This window comes from Herpailurus yagouaroundi, unplaced genomic scaffold (assembly GCF_014898765.1).
Source record: "Herpailurus yagouaroundi ecotype Mexico unplaced genomic scaffold, PumYag 67641, whole genome shotgun sequence".
Taxonomy (NCBI): domain Eukaryota; kingdom Metazoa; phylum Chordata; class Mammalia; order Carnivora; family Felidae; genus Herpailurus; species Herpailurus yagouaroundi.
In genome coordinates this window covers 440,312-451,757 of record NW_024420442.1, presented here as the reverse complement: position 1 = coordinate 451,757, position 11,446 = coordinate 440,312, and the positions used below count along the sequence as shown (strand labels likewise).

The 11,446-nt window shown below is 42.7% G+C and overlaps 1 protein-coding gene and 1 pseudogene across 1 annotated transcript in view; both read left to right on the top strand.

Moving 5' to 3' along the window:
- CT83 (cancer/testis antigen 83) overlaps positions 1 to 11,446 on the top strand; it is a 60,158-nt gene that overhangs the window by 24,767 nt on the left and 23,945 nt on the right. The window lies entirely within an intron of this gene.
- Positions 9,313 to 10,453, top strand: LOC121025412 (glyceraldehyde-3-phosphate dehydrogenase-like; annotated as a pseudogene).

Below are 11,446 nucleotides of genomic sequence, written 5' to 3'. Positions count from 1 at the left end.
ATATATTTATATATTTATATTTATATAAATTATATTATATATAAATTATATATATATAAATATATATATATATTTATATATAAAGAAAAATTTCAAGACCCGTCTCTTGTAATTCAGGATTGTTCTGTCCATCCCTTCCTCATCAACCTTGACGTTGGTATTCATCACCAATGCTGCCTCAGGTATCACTATGCCACTGTACAAAGTTGTGGGGTTTTGAATACACAAGGAAGAAAAAAAAGAAAGGAAGAATCAGAAACATTTTAGGGAAAATATCTCGAGAGAGCTAACCATTCAGGAATAGCTAACCTGTTCGGTGGCCTCCAGCTCCGAAAAAAATTTGCCTGCACTGGTTGAATACGCTTACCTCATGTTATTAACACGAATGAAGCCTGCTGATTAGCGAGATCTTTGGATTAACAAGAATTCTCTTTAAATAATTCAAACACCGATGCCAACAAAGAGGGATTATCAGTCATCCATGCCTCGAGAGGGATTTAAACCAGGTTGTTTCCTTCTTGACATTGGGGTATGAGATGAATTATCTGAAAGGAACGCATGACAATGTTATTGTAGGCAAAGAAAATAGATAATTTTGGATTCTGTAGCACTTTAAGAAGCAGGTTAGGCCTGCTTGGAATCCCACAGTACTGGGCGGGGGTGCATTTAGGGCAGCCTGAGGGCATTGAGTGTTACGTGACTCTGAGGACCTTGGTATGTGTCCCAAATCAAAGACCCACCTTGCTTGTCTTAAATATTTACCTTGCTAGAACCGACCATTCACCCTGGAAAGAGGGTGAAAAATAAGACATCCATGACCCTTTATTTCATGACCCAAAAGCAGGATGTAAGACTGAGTTTAACATTACCACTTCTGGGCTTGGAGAGCGACCTGGCCACTCATTCTGTAGATGGTCTTTAAAGGAAAACGTACGATGAATGCTAACCAACCGGCATACATTTTCTTGTGCTGAGGACTACCTCAATTCCTACATCGTGATCTATATTCTATATATATATATATATACTCTCTGTTGGTATTCTAAAGGTGAATATTTAAGGTTATTTTAGCCATTAAAAAACTGTACTGAGGCCATTAAAGTCACAATTGCTCCCAATTCCGCCTACTGAAATTTTCCAACAAGTGTATGCGGAGTGGTTGAATAATTCCTTTCAAATGTTTCATCCACTTGCCTCAGATTGCTAGTGGCCTCGTTCTCCCTTCTAATGAACTGTGACCCGAGAGGCTGGGGAGATGGACTCTGTTCCCTTTCTGGGCACAAGCTAAGAAAGCCTGCTGAGAGCCTTCGGGACTGTGTATCATTTTGATGTTTGAGGTAAAATATCAAAATAAATTGTTCCCAAAAGAAAGATATCAAGTGCATACTAAAAAACTCTTGCCGTCTGCCATTCCCATCAGACCCCAAGCAACACGGCAATAAAAGTGACTGATCTGCATTCCCTTGGATCATCTTGGCGTATTCTCCCTCTCCGCTTAGACCATCTGGTGGGTTCCTGCAGACAATACCCTGCATGGTTACTGTGAATGGAGCCTGGCCCATTGGGGAAGAAAATCAATTATCAGCTTCTTTTTCTCTTTCGATTGGAGGCAGGCTTGCTCTGCTCCATTGAAGAAACCTTCCAGTAGATTACGTTGTAGCTTTCACTGCGTTAAGCCTTTTGTGAGACTTAGCCTATAATGCCGCTGGTTTCCTCATTCAGTTTGGTCCTCATTCCCATTGTTCTCTCTCTCTCTCTTTTTTTTTTGTCCCCCTGGTATACTCCTAGTCAATATTTCTGCAATATCGTAGGTACTGTCTCTATTTCTTTTTGTCTAGAAACACTAAACCACGTGGTAGCATTGTAGCACCACCACCTTTTTTTCCCCTCTTACGTAACGACTGCAAGAGATTCTTCCCCACCCCACTCGCACACACCAGGTTTTGTTGGTTTTTCTGTGCGTGGGTGGTAACGTCTTAATGACCGAAGTACATTATCCCCACGGAGTCTTCTATCACGTTTTCAATGGTATTCTTTGTTCACGACAAGAATGGGTGTTTAGCTAACTTGGTTTATGAAACGCCAGCTCTCGGTGAGTCCGCGCCTATAGACTTTGATTAGGGGCTGGATTTAAAGAGATAGTTCCACCCTGAACATTTCAGCAGAAGGGAGAAACTGAATGACTGGGAAGCTTGGGGGAATAGTGGTGATTTTTTTTTTTTTTTCCCCAGCAAGAAGCTTACCATTTTACAGCTACACGCTTTTATCGCAGCCAGAACTTGACTTAAAAAAAAAAAAAAAAAAAAAAAAAAAAAAACCTGTGCTTAATGGGGATAATTTTTCCCTTGTAGATGCTCAAGTTCTAGAACTAGACAGCAGTGATGCTCGTACAACATTGCAAATGCACTAAATGCGTTGAATTGCATGCTTTGAAATGGTGAATTTCATGTTCTGTCTATTTTGCGACAATGAGTGTGTGATAATCCTTGCTGTACTCGGCCTATCCCGGGCTGCTTTTTTCTGCTTCTTTTAGGTCTGCCTTTCTGAGTCAGGGCTGTAGGTTGCTCAAAGCAGATCTACATGGTCTCTTCAGCCTTGCCAGTAATCACATAAATTCTCATTCTGTTTACAGGGTAGACACATACCCCTATTTTGGATGAAAATGTTTCGACTGAAATTGCTGTGTCTTTCCCAGAAAGTTATCGGCATGGAACGCAGTAGTGGAAACCAGGAGGGTTATGGTACAGCTCACTGTCATTAAAGAAGCATGGGGTTTGGAATCAAATAAATCAACCTGAGACCTTAGTATATGATATAGGAAAGGTGAATCACCATGAGCCTCAATCTTTTATCTATAAAAATGGGATAACACCTATGGCACAGGGGGAGTTGGGACATTTAAGTATGGATATGTGTAAAATGGAGTTACACACAAGACACGTTCGATAAATATTAGCTCTATCTCCTGTGTTGTCTAGCTCTGTCACTAATTAAATGTAGAATCGTCACCGAGTTCTTTAACCTTTTTTGCTTCTATTTCCTCTGAGAGACCGAGGGAGAAGAACGATGGTTTAACAGTAAGTCAGAAGATGAGTAGATCCTGAACAACAGCAAACAGCTTCACCCCTGTAAAATTCCTCTGCGTTATTTTCATTTTGGACCACATAAGACACAGTAGTGTGGAGACCAATATCCTTATCATTTCACGAAGAGCCGGTTCATTATGTAATTCCATTCGATTTTATAGAAACGAGCAGGGAAGGGGCAGAGAGCGAGGGAGACCCAGAATCCGAAGCGGGCTCCAGGCTCCGGGCTGCCAGCACAGAGCCCGACGCGGGGCTCGAACCCACGAACCATGAGATCATGACCCGACCCAAAGTGGGACGCTTAACCAACTGAGCCACCCAGGTGCCCCCAGAGAGTCTTTCACCAAACTAGTCTACTCAATTTTTTTTTTGTACCACTAGGTTGACAGAAAGTGCATAATTTCACCATCACATATTTTGAAGTACTCGGAATAAGAAGGTATGCGGTTGCCATTGAACGTCTCTCGTGTAGGTATTTTTTTGTGCCAGTAACGTGCACTGATTGCTCCCAGTGAGTTACTTAAAAAAATCATTCTTTTATCTACTCAACCCAACCACTCGTATGGAAAACTCAAACCAACAAAAAAATACACATTGAGTGCTTGTGATTTGCCAGGCATTGTGTTTCTCTGCCCTCATGGACTTTGTGGTCTAACGGGGCACATAGAGATGAAAGTATCACACAAATTAATGTAAAGTTACACTCTATGTTATGCCACAAGTAAAGGTCCACGGTGCTATGAAACTGTATAATACGGAGATGAACCTAAAGCCATGGGTGTTGGGAAAGGATTATATTAAGTTATCTTGGCATAATAACGCACAGAAATCGTCTCTTAATTTGTGTACTCTAACTTGGATAATGGTACCCCTGTTCACTCAGTCACCTAAACGTGACTTTCACAATCATCGTTGAGCTAGCCTTCTTCCTAGACTTCGGCTACATTCAATCACTGTATCCTATCCTCCGTCCGAGCAATATCTCACACATCTGAGCCTTTCTTCACATTTCCATTGTTGTTACCCACAATCATTGGCCATTGCCTCCTTGTTGGACTACAAGCAAGGTGTTCAATTTTAGTGGGCCCACTTAGACCATTTTCACTATCCAGCCGTAATCACTGAGGCCGGAGTAATCTTTCTTAAATCACCTCAGTGTCTGCCTTAGCAACCTGTCCCGAACTCGGTCTCAACACGCCTTTCCGGTCCCAGTTCCCTCTGCTTCCCTACGCATCAACAGCACTGCAGCAATTTCTTAAATACCATCTGCCTTTTCCGTTTCTTTGGACATAGGCTGTCCTGTTCTTTCTGCTTAGAATGCCTTCTCCTCACTTGTCTGCCAATTACAACCCTTGTTTGTGAAGGATTCATTCCAGGGCCACTTCTTCCATTGTACTTTTGGGACTTCTCCCAAGCTGGAACTGATTTCTCGCTCTCTTGAGAACTCCAGGAACATTTTGTTTATAACACTTATGTGTTCTATTAGAATGTCTTGTCTCCCTTACTAGACCATAATCACATTAAGGCGTTTTCTTAGATTCTTTAAACCCACTGTAAGGCTCCATTTAGTTCTCTGGGCAAAGTAGGTGATACAAGACATATTTGCGAAGAGAATGAAACAAATTTCACTGTTCTGCAAAGAGCAAAATTGCCTGTGAATGTACTGCTATCAGGACATCTCCACCCTTAACTCCAAAAGTTCTTGAAGTATCCGTCGGCAATCTAGGCTTTCTGTAAATGTAAATTTAGCTATAGATATTAGATATATAGGTATATGAACTCATATGGCTTCAATATACACTATTTTCATGAATGGAAAATCTATACTATTTTTTGTCATTCACTCAATCTTACTTCCCAGGCTGACTTTTAATCCACCCATTTTCAAATAGTAAAGGAGAATGATATAACTTCTCTAGAGACAGTGCTGACCATGCCATGCTGTGAATCACTGAGAACACAGCATTGGAGCAGGGACTTCTTGGGATTTCTTCAAGTAGACTTTCCAAGGGTCACTTCTAAAGTTTGATGATTTTTAACTGGTTCTCAGCCAGTGAATTCACCGACACTGTGGATGAAAATTCAAAGAAGAAAACAAATGGTCCTGCTTTTCAGTTAGCGGTATGATTATTAAAACTTCAAAAATATTTTGGTTTATGCAAAGACCTATGTTTCGTTGACCGGATGCAATCAAGTACCTTTTGACAAATAGGACGCAAAGCCAGTTTTCAGGAATAAGGCTTTCAAAGCAACATACGCCCCAGATTTATAGATAGGTCTAGATTATTATAGATTTATTTTGTCCTAGAAATGATCAGGTATTTTATGCTTTGTAGGACGAACGTGAGCTAACATGTGCATTTGCTTATGGTTCCAAAGCCTCTAAGAAGTTTTATTAGCCTAGAAGTTTTTCTTTTGAATTAATAAATATTTAAATAAAAAGGAAAAAAAGTGCTTATAACAATGAAGCTCTCTGTTGCTCTGTTTGTTTGTTTGTTTGTTTGCTTTGTCTGATTACCAATTGTCCTTGTCATGAAGGATACGTCTCTTTAGGGATTGTGAAATAAGTTGCATGTCTCCTCTGGAACCTTCTTTCTGCCTCGTCTCCTTGGTGTGTTTGTCTTCCTACTATCATCTGACGTACAAGGTCCTCTACCATGGTCATCTTTTTCTCTCCTGCCCCGACTTAAGCAAGCCACTTTCCCACGTTAAAAGTTATCCGTTTCTCCAGGAGTCATAAAAATAAGTGCTTCCCAACCTTATTTATTTATTTATTCATTTATTTTGAAAGAGAGGGAGAAAGCACATGCATGCACAAGTTGGGGAGGGGCAGAGACGGGGGGGGGGGAGAATCCCAAGGAGGTTCCATGCCCAGTGCAGAGCCTGATGTGGGGCTCGGTCCCAGCCCCGTGAGATCATGACCTGAGCTGAAATCAAGAGCCGGACGCTTAACCGACTGAGCCACCCAGGTGCCCCAGTGCTCCTCGACCTGTAATGTGCATACGTCTCACTGGTATCTTATTAAAATGCATACTGTCATTCAGTAGGACTCGTTTGCAGCCTGCGGTTCTACATTTCTAACAAGCTCCTTAGCGATACTCACACCTGCTAGTGTGGAGACAGCACTTTGAATATCAGGGTGTTAGGTGACAGAAAAACATTTCAATCAATTTAACTTTGACGATCTAATCATGGCTTCAAAAGTTTTTCTCTGCTCAGAAAAACCTATGGGTTTAAATACACCTTCAATAACCCATATGGAAACACGATAGGGAATTTTTAAATTCTACAGTAATACCCACAGGAGAAATACTTAGGGGACAATCATCGCTGAATCTCTCAAATCATGCAGCAGAGTAGACAGAGGCTTGGCTTATAGAAACAGCAAGGCCTACCAATTAGAGGACTCAGGAAGTGGATGTTCATTCCCCCACTTTACGGATGGGGAAACTGAGTTCTAGTGATATTAAAAAACTGGTCTGAGCTCATGAAGACTGTCATTGAAACCAAGAGGCTTTGAGTACTGATTCTCTGGCTGGAAAGATCTATGCTTTTTCTACAATGTAACTGTGCCTACGTGGTAACTAAAGAAATATGCCAGAGTCATAGACTGAAAAATCCTTCAGGGGATTTAAGACTTAAAATTTGACTACCAAGTTCGTTCATGTTGTAATCATACACACATGCACCCACGTGCGCATAATATTCCTACAACCAGGGGCGCCTGGGTGGCGCAGTCGGTTAAGCGCCCGACTTCAGCCAGGTCACGATCTCGCGGTCCGTGAGTTCGAGCCCCGTGTCAGGCTCTGGGCTGATGGCTCAGAGCCTAGAGCCTGTTTCCGATTCTGTGTCTCCCTCTCTCTCTGCCCCTCCCCCATTCATGCTCTGTCTCTCTCTGTCCCAAAAATAAATAAATGTTGAAAAAAAAATTAAAAAAAAAATATTCCTACAACCAAAAGGGTAAAACTTTGTATTCACATACATCTCTAAACTTTCCATGCGGTAAAGTTGATTCAAAAAAAGGTAGCAATGGGCATTCAATCAATGTAACTCCTAGCTGAATTCAAGTGAAGAACTTGCTAGAAAGATAGTTTTGTTACTGTTTGTGGAGTGTTATGAATTTTTGCCCAACATTTAATTTCACCAGATCTTCTTATCAATTTGTAGAATTTCATTATTTATGTATGTATGTATGTATGTATTTATTTAAAGCTTGACTGTTCTCCGCGTGTAATTTTAATATCCTCTCTGCTGAATGTGTACAATATAATTTGGAATAAAATTCAAGGAGCACTAACAACGGTAGGATGCCAAGCTATAGGCTGATCTTCAAATACAGGCCTGAAAAGCGACCAAGAAATAAATAGGATGTAATGGGACGAAAAAAGTCTAGTTCATCTTATGGTGTGGTTCCTACTTCTCTGCATTCAGCCAGCCACCACCATTTCTTAAACCTGAATAAATAAAGCGAAACATAAGAATTAGCACCTTATCGCATGTACAAAATTCAGTAATAATCCTAAGCAGGAATATTCTTTCAAGTGAAATGACTGTAATTTTGTTGAAATGGGTTTTTCTCCGAAGTTGAAAATACCCATATTTTAAACCACTTTTCACATTCGGTCTGTTCTCCTATGATTACAAGGCTACATTCACGGGGAAACAGGAGGGCAGCAGTTACTTTCAAGTTGATTATGTGACTTGGCTCAGGGCCTTCGCTCTACCTTTGTCGGGTTCAGCTTCTCCTCTGCTATCCAGAGCAGGCTCTCATGGAGGACCGCTGAATCGTGTCAGACCTGTAGAACTTAATGCGTGTGAAGCATGATCTGATATTTTGTAGAGACCGTGCTTTCCAAACAACGGGAACGGCAGGCTCGCCCTCATCCTCGCACCTCAAGATTGCTTGGGGCAGTTTCAGTTCCATCTGAGACAGAATCCAAAATCATTTGGGGCGCCTGGGTGGCTCAGTTGGTTAAGCATCCGACTTCAGCTCAGGTCATGATCTCCCAGCTTAGGAGTTCGAGCCCCGCATCAGGTTCCGTGCTGACAGCTCAGAGCCTGGAGCCTGCTTGGGATTCTGCGTCTCCTCCCTCTCTTTCTTCCCCTTCCCCACTTGCACTCTGTCTCTCTCTCTCTCTCTCTCTCTCTCAAGAATAAATAAACAACAACAGCAACAACAAAAAACTAAAAAAAAGAATTCACAATCTTTTGATGAACGAATCACCCATACTGGGTCTCCTTTCTGTGACTTACCCCAGTCATTCTGTCCAGTGTCTCACTCTATTTGCTTGCTTCTTTGATTTCTCCAACTTGCAAGGGTGCCTGGTTTGACACACCAATGATTTTAAATCTCCAGGCCATTGAGTGGAGATGAACAATCTCAGAAAGTTTGTTTGTTTGTTTGTTTGTTTGTTTGTTTGTTTTGAGAGAGAGAGAGAAAGCAGAGGGGCAGAGAGAGAGAGGGAGAGAGGGAATCCCAAGCAGGCTCCGCGCTGTCCGCACAGAGCCCAATGCAGCGCTCGAGCACGTGTACTGTGAGATCATGACCTGAGCTGAAATGCAGAGTCGGATGCCCAACCAACTGAGCCACCCAGGCGGCCGGCCAGGCGTAATTTGAACTAAATTAGCTCCCCCCCGGCGAAAATAAATGGCCTACGCTTGAGAAATGTGAAAGCAAATCACAGGTTGTCTCACTCAAGCAAAGATACACATGCTACATGACATTTGTTCATTATAGAAAAGTGATATGAGGAATGTAGCCAAACATGCCCTCTGCTGGTCTGAATATTAGATTCCCTAAAAGCCATAAGGTTTATCTGCAGTGTTTGTAGTGGAGTATACATTTGTAGGTTCATATGTTTCAGACTGAATCAGAAAGGGCTCCTTTTATTTTCTGTGAAATGGTAAAACAGACACATCTCCTAGTAAATGATCATTAAAGCAAGAAGAAACGCCTACCAAACATACCTTCCCAGTGTTGCATGGAATCATTGTTATCTGAAATACTTGAGAACAGTGGCCTCTTAAACTACAAAAAGTAACGTATGCAGTAGCTTCATCAGCATAGCAAACTGACCTAACACCAAACTCTGTTCCAAGGACATAAAAACCCTGAATAAAAATATAGCTATTTTAATAATCATAATGGATCTTGAAAGAAAAGTTCCCAGCTGACAGAAGTATAAAACGAACTCAAGCTCTCTGCTTCTCCCTGTACAACAGAAGCCGCATTTTCTGGAGTGGTGCCAGCTCGTCCCGAGACGCGATGGCAAAGGTTGGACTAAACCGATTTGGCCATATTGGGCACCTGGTCGCCAGGGCTGCTTTTAACTCTGGCAAAGTGGATATTGTCCCCATCAATGACCCCTTCATTGACCTCAACTACATGGTCTATATTCTCCAATATGATTCTACCCACGGCACAGTCAAGGCTGAGAACAGGAGACTCGTCATCAATGGAAGGCCTACCTCCATCTTCTAGCGGCTAGATCCCATCAACGTCAAATGGGGTGACGCTGGTGCTGAGTATGTTGTGGAGTCCACTGGGGTCTTCACCACCATGGAGAAGGCTAGGGCTCACTTGAAGGATGGGGCCAAGAGGGTCATCATCTCTGCCCCTTCTGTTGATGTTTGTCATGGGCATGAACCATGAGAAGTATGACAGCTCCCTGAAGATTGTCAGCAATGCCTCCTATACCACCAAGCACTTGGGCCTTCTGGCCAGCATCACCCATGATGACTTTGGCATCATGGACCACAGTCCATGACATCACTGTACCCCAGAAGACCGTGGATGGCCCCTCTGGGAAACTGTGGCATGATGTCTGAGGAGCCACCCAGAACATCATCCCTGCTTCTACTGGCACCACCAAGGCTCTAGGCAAGATCATCTCTGAGCTAAATGGGAAGCTCATTGGCATGACTTTCTGTGTCCCCGCCCCCAACGTGTCAGTTGTGGATCTCACTTGCCACCTGGAGCTGCAAACTTCAGCGACATCAAGAAGGTGGTGAAGCAGGCATTGGAGGGCGCCTTCAAGGGCATCCTAGGCTATACTGAAGACCAGGTTGTCTCCTGTGCCTTTAACAGTGACACCCACTCTTCCATCTTCGACACTGGGGTTTGCATTGCCTCCAATGACTACTTTGTCAAGCTCATTTCCTCGTATGACAATGAATTTTGGCTACAGGAACCAGGTGGTGAACCTGATAGTCCACAGGGCCTCCAAGGAGTAAGGGCCCCCTAGGCCACCAGCCCCCTCAAGAGCAAGAGGAAAAGAGAGTCCCTCAGCTTCTGGGGAGTCCTTGCCCCAAATCATCCTCCAACACACTGAGAATCTCCAGACCTCTACACAGTTTCCATCCCAGAGCCCCTGAAGAAGGGGAGGGAAAACTGTTTCCCGTTATGTGAAATCCCTCCCGTCTCTAGTAGATGCAAATGCAAAAATTATTTTTAGAGCTATCTTCAGAAACTAGGGAGCCAGGGACTCCTACAGGAAAAAAAAATCCTGCCTCAATAGGAGGCAGGCATGTGTGCGTGCACACTCGAATAGTAGACACATCATACAAATCACAGAAGTATACAACCTATCCTTTTTTTAAACAATATTTATTTACTTTTGAGAGGAGGGGAAGGACAGAGAGAGAGAGAGAGAGACAGAGACAGAGACAGAGAATCCCAAAGCAGGCTCCGCGATGCCAGCACAGAGCCTGACCTGGGGTTCAATCTCATGAACCCGAGATCACGACCTGAGCCGAAATCAAGAGTCTGATGCTTAACCAACTGAGCCACCCAAGCGCCCCATAGGTAACCTATCCTTAAGCAGTTCTGCATATATAGCACACAGTAAATCGGGGATAAAAGAACAATACCAAAAAAAAGAACCCTAAAAATAAATATATTTAAAATGATTAATGATATTAAAGGGAATAGAGCCACGGGGGTGGGGGTGGGGGAATTAAAAAAAAAAAAGGCATCAGAATCATCCAATAAAAATTCTAGACATGAAAGTAAGGTCACAGAATTAAAAAACTAAGCTGATTCAGAATTTAGGTAGAAAATCTTACGGAGAGATTAAGAAACATAGAAGTGTGAACGACATATCTAACAAGCATTCCAAAGGAAGGAAATAGGAAGTGGAGAGGAACAATAGTGAAAAAAGAGGAGAATTTAAGGAAGACATGAATACTTAGATTGAAAGAGCAAAGCTGCCATCAAGATAAATCGAATTAAAGTGACATGTTGGAGGGGTGCCTGGGTGGCTCGGTTGCTTAAGCATCCCACTCTTGATTTTGGCACAAAGCCTGCATGGGATTCTCTCTCTCTCTCTCTCTCTCTCTCTCTCTCTGTCTCTCCCTCCGCC